A 5,728-nucleotide genomic window follows, 5' to 3' on the forward strand; every position below is an offset into this window, starting at 1 on the left:
GATTTATCACGCCTGCATAGTCAGCTGCTGCTGACAGATTAGGGTTTTATACCCTCTCTCCCATGCTCATCTCAATCAAGAGAGAAACCTTTCATCAGGTGTTTCCCCTGCTTAAGCTGACTACTACTAATCATACCATCATACTGCACTTGTACTCATACAGAGTTTACAATACCTTCAGGACTACCTCTTCTAAGGAGCTTGTGGTGTCCAGCCTTTATGCTTCTGGCAATTGTCATTAATATATGTATTAAGTAGATTTAATATAGGTTGGTGACACTTTTATACCCAGATCAGCCACGCACCTTCTGATTAGTCTTTGCCTTTTTTCGATTTTGGCTAGAAGGGTCTGCTTTTTGACCAAGAAAGTGTTCTTTTCCCAAAATTGCAACCCTCTTGTCTACTAATTTGAGGACCAGCCAACAGCCTATATAAGGGAAGCCCTCACTCCTTGCGGGGGACACCGAATGCCCTAAGGCCCTCACGCGGCTGGTGTGTGTGTGCATGAGCATACTTTCAGCTGAGGCTTGCTCCAAGAGAACTCCCATGCTAGATTCAGTTTTTGGAATTGTTCTTTTGCTTGCATCTTGAGTCTCCAAGATCGATTCTTGTGCGCATACTTAACAATTCCTCTGACTAGTGTCCTAGTCGATGTGTTGGTCGAAACCCTCCATAAAGGTTGTGTACATCTCAGTCCATAAGGCTTGTACTTCTGAAAGGGTTGTGCTTCTTCAATTAGGTCGCCTTCTTCTTGTATATTATTGCCTTCTGCTTGTGTGTACACTAGACAACTGGTCTGGAACTGTAGGTGTTCCCTTGTTGCTACCCCAGATGGCCCCCTTGTTGCTGTTGCTACGCAGCAGAAGACTTCCTGTACTTGAGTGAAGAGCTGCCCGCAGGTATGCTCTTCGACCTGCCCCCCAAGAAGGACTGCCCTTTTCTCTGGGTAGAGAGCCGACCTAAAAAAAATTGGGTCCCTTTTATCCTAAAGGAGCTGTGCCATCTTAGCCTTCTTTCCTTTCTCTCTTAGCGACTTCTTTGCCTCCTAAAAAAGGAGAGGTACAGGGATAGGTAGTACAGGGACAAGTACAGGAGCAAACAAAGCACAAGAACGCCATGTAGATGAAACGACGGAGGGACATGTAGTGATGGGCTCCATGCAAGACATATGGGTGTTCATCACCTCAATGCAAACTATCATGATGAACCAAAGTGAAGAAATAAAAAACCTTGCACTTAAAAACCAAGAGCTTTAGCATAAGCTACAAATGCAAGATATGCGGGTCCTTAACCAAGAGAAGAAGTTGCAAGAACTACAAGAAGCCTTCATAAACAAACCAACACGATTCAGGATACATTGGCCTCACATGACGAAAAACTTACACGTATCAGTGAGAGAACCCAACAAAATGTACCAGGAAATGTGGGGTCTTGGGCAAGCATAGTAAAGAATGGGCACACAAACTCGACCACCACTACCACAAATGATGAAATGTATGTCTTTGAGGATGAAAAAGAATACAATGAACTAGAGAAAAGGAAGATGAACATAGTAGTGCGAGGCATTCCAGAAACGGACACAGAAGAAGTGCTTACATTGAACACGGACATCACGGATATCATTTCCACTAAATTTGGTATGCATGATGTTGTGGTATACGGCGCGCACAGAGTAGGGAAGAAGAATCCCGAAACCAATCGGGCAATTGTATGCACACTCCTAGATGCACGAAAGAGGGCCATTATCCTTGAAAATGCTCGCATATATCTAAAAGACAGCCCATTATACATAAGTGAAGATAGAACGCCGAACCAACAGAAGGCAAGAAGGGAAGCCTATGAAGCACGCACCAATAAGAAAACACCCACCAACGAAAGGGGGAGAATAGGAAAAATGACAAGAGGAGGCCCATGGGACCACAGAACTACATGTAATAAGCTGGAATTGCCGCGGCTTCCCCTGGCACAAAGGGGAGGGGCTCACAGAAGTCTTACCACAAGCGGCGGATGTACTTTTCCTATTGGAAACATGGGAACACGATACATGCAGGATACCACATGTTGATGGGTATGTCACACACTCTCTGTGTGGATGTCGAGTACAAAGATGAGAGGACAAGGAGGGGTGGCAGTGATGTACAAAGAAGAGCTTCAAAAAGTGATTACAATATGCAAAAAAGATGCTCATAAGCGATACATATGGGTCAAGATTGACACAGGAGGTAAACCGGTGTTCATAGCAGGGTGCTACATTCCCCATAGGGAATCACCGTTCTATAATGCTTTCAACATAGAGGAGAAGAACAACCCCTTTGAAGATTTGTATGTAGATATTAACACTTACACGCAAGAAGGGGTAGTGATGCTTTACTGGGGACGTGAATGCCCGCATAGCACATGCGCAAATGCAAGTCATAAATCTCATGACACCTCCGGGTCTAGAGCATAAAATGAATGTACTTGACCACATGTGGAAGCGATGCTCAAAAGACCGTGACAAACCCACAAGGAACAGCATTACTAAGCATGATGACAGCTATGCAATTAATAGCTATAAATGGAGTGAACAAATTTGCCAACTCAGGGGAATGCACATGCTACACCGCCAACAAGGGAATGAGTGCTATTGATTATGTATTGATCCAATATGAGGCATCCCACATGGTGCATAACTTTGAAATTGGGGATAGATCACCAAACTCGGATCATACACCCATTCATGTATGGTTACGGGTATCCATTCACAGGAGAGGAAAACAGGCTCAAATTCGAGCATGGGCATACAAATGCAAATTGAAAAAAAGAAAACCTATGCCGCTTCCCTTGATGATAAACTAGCAAGAGAATGCATGCCAATAAATGTAGATCAAGCATGTAACAAATTCAAGCAAGCAATGAGTGAAGCAGTAGAGGAAACAAGCAATGTAACAAATTCAAGCAAGCAATGAGTGAAGCAGTAGAGGAAACAATGGGAAAAACTTGGTTTTTGTCTGATATCTTAAGACCAAGCTTGAGCAGGTGGGAAAAAGGAATGAAATGCCCTGAAAAAAATTGTTTGGATTTCCTCTTGCACAATAGGGAGATAGAACAAGGAAGGGTCAGCATGGAACCACCCAGCTTTGGCTTGATTTCCTACTTTGAGAATGGATATGAGAATTGGTTTGTGGTCATATATGTGGGTCTAGTTGAGGACTCTACTTTTGGAATTACTGAAGTCCTTAGCAAGAGAACCACTTAGATAACATCTATCTAGCCTAGCTTTACGGAGGTAAGAATCTGATCTGCCATTCAGCCATGCGAAGCCTTTTTGGTTGGTTGCTATATCTATCAGGTCATGGAAGTCTTTGCATGACATCCATTATCGTTACTCTTGACCCTTTAAAGTGAGACCCAGATCAAGCATTCGGTCTTGCTGGTAATTAAAATCCCATGTAAGGATGATTGGGAGATCTAGCTGAAGAAGAGACCACCAGAGGGCCGGCCTAGAACTACCTTGTCCAGAGGCATTGTCCAGAGGCATACAAGGATACCAATAACCATAAGGATTCTATTTTGATCTTGATAGCTACCCATTTATTAGAGGGATCAACAATAGTAACCTTGATGGAGCTCTTCCACTTCTTATGGATCCCAATGGTACCACGAGGAGTCTATTTTGATCTTGATAGCTACCCATTTATTAGACTCGGGATCAACAATAGCACCCTTGATGGAGCTCTTACACTTCTTATGGATCCCAATGGTAGTGCTCCCATTGCCTTGGTGATTGTCAGTAAAGGACGAGATGAAATCCTTAGAGATCTTCTCAAGGTTATTCCTAAGGTTAAGTGCAGAGTCTTTGACCTCTTGGTGACAAAGACAATCAATAGATAGTTGTTCCTAGAAAAGTCAATTTTTAATCTTGGAACCTTTATTAGGGTTTATAATACCCTTGATATTGAATCATATTATAGACATAAACATCATTTTCTTTGGGTTTTGGTAACATGCATTGGGGCCTGTTTTTCCCTTGATACTAGTGAGTTATTGATACTAATCCCTACCTTGGAGATTCTTCTTTTTTTGGAGGATAGGTCCTGATGGGGCAGGATTGAGCTTGGTATAGGACGTGGCCAAGTAGATGATTGATGCACAAATACCTCCTTGGACATTTGGGCTCTAGCAGAGACCATTTTCATCCTTTTCCTCTGAGGTTAAGATTGTTAGGGGGGAGAATTCATTAAATTCCATTCTATCAATTTCCCTCTCTAGTTTGACCAAAGTATTAAGTTGGGAGTCTTGGACATACTCTTCATCCTCTGAGGATTTGCCATCATCTTTCGGAGGTTGAGAAGGGTCACCCACATCCATAAGCAAGGGAATAAACCTATTCTGGTTCCTTCCTCTGGCCTGGGGCTTAAGAGGGGCATGTCTGAAACCCCTCCCTCTCCTATTAACAAGTTGGAAACCTTCATTATCCTTAGGGGTATCCTTTGTCAACTAAGAGCCAAGGTTCTTAGGAACAAGGGGGATTTTTAAGTGGACAATTTTTGATGAAATGGCCTTGTTTATTATGCTGGAAGTAGGCATTGGGTAGGTTCTTATAGGTGATGGGCAGATTAATACTAATATCCCTGCCTAGGTTGATCAAGATTTCCTCAGGACGTTCCTTATTACAGTCCACTTCTATCATCCATTGCCCATCACCTAGGATGTTAAGGGCCATATCTTCATCCTTAAAGAGGAAGCAAAAATAGTTGTTTGGGTAGGTATTGAATATGGTCCACTGTGACCCCTCTAGGCCACGTAGTTGTTGGGTAGGTATTGAATATGGTCCACTGTAACCCCTCTAGGCCACCAGTTCATTCTCACCCATCCTCTTAGGCCTCAGCTAGAGGACGAGGACCATGACACAATCCAATAAGGGCATGGGACTAGTAAACCTACAACCAATCCTTCACCAAACCAATACGAAGAGTGACTAAGAGTTTACCTATTGGACCTCGATAATTTCTTGCTTTAGCACTATGAACATTGACTCCTTCTTCACCTTCAGGCGCACAGTTGGCCTGAGCTCTTTGTCCTTGTGAAGAATCATTAGGAGACACTGTTAAACAGTTTTTATGAACTCTATCAAAGCACAAACTAATGCTAGGATTGAATGTAGGAAGTCATAGAATAAAGAAAACACCAGGTTTTTTAATAGAGCAACTCACTTGCTAGGAGGGTGTTGTTAGGATGCATTTTTGGTTGTGTGTTCATCACTTTTGTAAATATAGCATCTTGTGACTGCATTGTTTAGAGGAATAAGGGTACAAAGTGATATTGTTCTTGACTCATGTGGGGGAGGTTAGAATAAAATAATTCAATGTCAAGAGCATGGTGATATGCTCAAGGTGCTGAATCATAATATGATGGGGGTTTCAATAAGCAAGACATTCACATCACTTGGACAAGGTGCCAAATGTTGGTGGCCAACTTCTCTTTACAGGTATTGAAAATATAGACAAAGGTATTAATGGGCATGTGAATACCCTTTATCTTTCAAAGGTCTTACCTAAAAACCAAAGATTTAAGGGTGGTAAAAACATATGCTTGCGCATCATCGAGTGGAGGAGACCGTAAAAAAAGCAAAAGGGATGGGAGGAGAACCATTGCTTGCAGTGCAAGGAGCTAAGGAGTGGATGAGCACACATCGTGGCTGTCCCTCACCAGAAAAAGCACTGGAGAGAACCAACCATCTGAGCCT

At 42.7% G+C, this 5,728-nt stretch overlaps 2 pseudogenes; both read left to right on the forward strand.

Annotated features, from left to right (window-relative positions):
* Window positions 1-1,157: 1,157 nt before the first annotated feature.
* LOC147605226 (uncharacterized) lies at window positions 1,158-2,065 on the forward strand (annotated as a pseudogene).
* A 340-nt stretch (window positions 2,066-2,405) lies between these two features.
* Window positions 2,406-2,948, forward strand: LOC147605227 (uncharacterized; annotated as a pseudogene).
* The last annotated feature ends 2,780 nt before the right edge of the window (window positions 2,949-5,728 follow it).

This window comes from Cibotium barometz, chromosome 60 (genome assembly GCF_041138505.1).
Source record: "Cibotium barometz isolate CiBa-2024 chromosome 60, ASM4113850v1, whole genome shotgun sequence".
Taxonomy (NCBI): Eukaryota; Viridiplantae; Streptophyta; class Polypodiopsida; order Cyatheales; family Cibotiaceae; genus Cibotium; species Cibotium barometz.